Source organism: Cicer arietinum, chromosome 5, assembly GCF_000331145.2.
Source record: "Cicer arietinum cultivar CDC Frontier isolate Library 1 chromosome 5, Cicar.CDCFrontier_v2.0, whole genome shotgun sequence".
NCBI lineage: Eukaryota > Viridiplantae > Streptophyta > Magnoliopsida > Fabales > Fabaceae > Cicer > Cicer arietinum.
Genome location: NC_021164.2, coordinates 48,641,618 through 48,644,836, shown reverse-complemented (window position 1 = coordinate 48,644,836; position 3,219 = coordinate 48,641,618).

The window sequence follows — 3,219 nt, the reverse complement described above, 5'->3', positions numbered from 1 at the left end:
ACGTATGGGATATGCACGCCTTGAACAACAAATTGTAAGTAATTAAAAATCACTTTTATATAATGAAGTAATTTGTATTATAAACTATAGTGTGTAACTAATTTGTATTATTTTGTTTATGATTTTAACGAATAGAGAAAAGACACTCAAGCCGATCAACCCTTGAGTCGTCATATCTTATGGAAGGAAGCGCGTGTTAACAAAGACGGAGTGGTTGATAATGAAAATGTTAAAAAAGTTGTAGAACTTTGTGTAAGTATATTATCACTTTAATATTTTTTAATATTGTAAATTATGTTATATATATGTATCTGAATGTAGTTAATTAGGTTGTAAATTACAGAGTTACAGTTACATATATGTTAATTAAGTTACAGAGTTCTGCTTTCTGTTCTACTGATTGCGTGAACTGCTTATGGTGTTTGAATATGTTTTGTTGTTGTGTGCACTGATTGTGAACTGATTTTGGATCAAAATAATTTTGGATACAAAGATAAAAGACAGCGCTTTCTAAAAAAAAATGCTATAAAAAGCGTTTTTCATTTCAAATATTTAATTTACAGCGTTTAAAAAAAAAACACATTTTACAGCGTTTTTTTTAAAAAGTGCTGTAAAATGTTGTTGTAAAGCGCTATAATGGTAATGGTGTACATTTTACAGCGCTTTCTTGAGAAAGCGCTGTAAAATGCAGACTCATAATTTCATATTATGGGTGTGCATTTTACAGCGCTTTCTCAAAAAAGCGCTGTAAAATGCATAACGCGCACGTTATATTTAGATGTTTTATAACGCTTTTTTGAAAAAGCGCTGTAAAATGTGCATAACGCGCGCGTTATATTTACATGTTTTATAGCGCTTTTTTAAAAGCGCTGTTGTATCTTTTACAGCGCTCGATTCCATAGAGATTTTATTTATGAAAAAGCGCTGTAAATGGATTAAAAAAAGCGCTGTAAAATGCAGTTTTTCGCAAGAGTTTTAATTTTGAATTATTACAAAAATAAAAAGAAAATAAATTTAAAGATATTATAAAATAATAATTTATGGATGAAGATATGCTCTCCCATATATATAAGTTCTCACCATATACGCTCTCATATATATATATATATATATATAAACTCAATACAAAAATAAATAAATTTTCGTCATGAATATTTCAATTTCATAGTTTTACCTAAATATGACAATTATTAGAGTCAAATAACTTAACCAATGTTATTATTTGTTAGAAGCATACAATATGGAGTTGTCGTCTATTTTATTTTATTTAATGAAAAATCAGATGAAATATATTGATTTTAAAACAAAAATTCAACATCATGAGTTAATTGTGGGTAGGAAAAATATTAGCACACTACATTGTCAGTTAAAATAGTTAATCTAGTTAATTTTATACAAACCATTATTTATTATTTTACTCCAAATAAAATAGAAAGCAAATATAAATTATTTACGTTAAAGAAGAAAACATAATTTTATTTGACTTTTAGTCAAAGAAGAAAACATAATTTTTATTAATTTTATTTGACAAAAAGAAAGTCTTGCATGATTTTACTTATGTTTTCGTACAATAGAGAAATCAAAACAAATATAGTTTTTATAGTTGAAAATATTTTATTAGTTAGTTTGATTTTATTAATACTGAATTTTAGTTATTTATTTGTTCTAAACAATGTGATAAAGATAAAAAAAATGAACTACAGTGAAAATAAAGCACAAATACCATAATCCTAATATTTATTTTATTGTTTTTCACTGGCTGAAGCCATTTTATAGAACATCAAATTGTTTTTCTTTTACTTTAATTATGGGTTAACATGGATTTGAGTAGCCCAGTGATCTAATTGTTTTTTTTTTTTTTTATTCATGTCATTGGGATTAATAAATCAAAATAATTCATTTTTAATTTACCAAATAATTCAAAAATAAGATTTGTCTACATAAATTACAAACAATAAGATTTGTGTACATAAAAAAAAACAATCAATCAAAATAATTCATTTTTAATTTACCAAATAAATCTCATATTTATTAATTTGTTTATTTATTATTTTCATTTTTTTAAAAAAAATTATTTTTGTTTCTTATACCATTATAAAATGCTCTGAATTTCAACATTTATATATTTTTATTTCAGTATTTTATTTTTATTAATTTCATAGATATTTTTTAATTATCGGATAAAATTAGGTGTCCACATTTTGTTAACCTTAATTTTCTTAAACCTAAACTTTCCTTAAAAAAAAAAAAAAGGTTAACCTAAACATTCCTCTATGCTGCAAAATCAGTTAAATTTTTTCAACCATCCTAAGAATGCATCAAAAAAATTCATTCTAAAAATGCTTCAATAGTAAATACAAACACATCTTCTAATGCATAGAAAATAGAGGTTAACAATTGCATCAAGAACCGAAACACATGTTAAAAAAACTTCTAAAAATGCATCAACAAAAATAGATGATTTCAACCATATAAAACATTGAAATCATCAAAAAAAATGGTATGAGTGCTGCAATTTTTGAATTTGTTGATATTTTGGATTGAGAGTTTAAGAATTTATGAATTTGAGGAAGAAAATAAATAGAAAAGAAGTAGTACATATGACATTTTTACTGCGCATAATTATTATCAAAATGCCCTCTATATATGATGTGACATCAATGTTTATGTGTAAGTGTATCACTTAACACGACGTGACACATCAACACCTCTAACATAGCTCATTAATGGAGTGAGCATTTTGATGAAGCGTAAATTTGAGGGAGCGATTATGAATAGTTGTTAGAGTTTTGTACATGAAACACTAAGGCTGATGCAAGCTAACATGGATGGTGTAACCCCCCAGCCATTACCGTTACCGGCAGTGCAACCTCACGACCTTCTCGCCCCTCTATCAACCTAGTGGAAATAGCGAGTTTGCCTTCCTTGGGATTCGAGTCGGTACTTGAGAGATAAGTACCGCCTCCACACAGTCCCACTACCAATTGAGCTATTTGGGAAGACTGGTGTGGAGGGTAAGGTGCTTTGTAATTCAAGGTATTTAAATTAGTGGATTAAATTCTTCTAAATGAGGGGACTAGATGCAACCAAATTAATGGTGAACTAAGATAAATATGTGTCAAATTATTTATGTTTTCACCAAAACTAAACCAGTTATTTATTTATTTATTTATTCCCCCCCCCCCCCCCCCCCCCCCCCCCAAAAAACCCTTTTTTTTT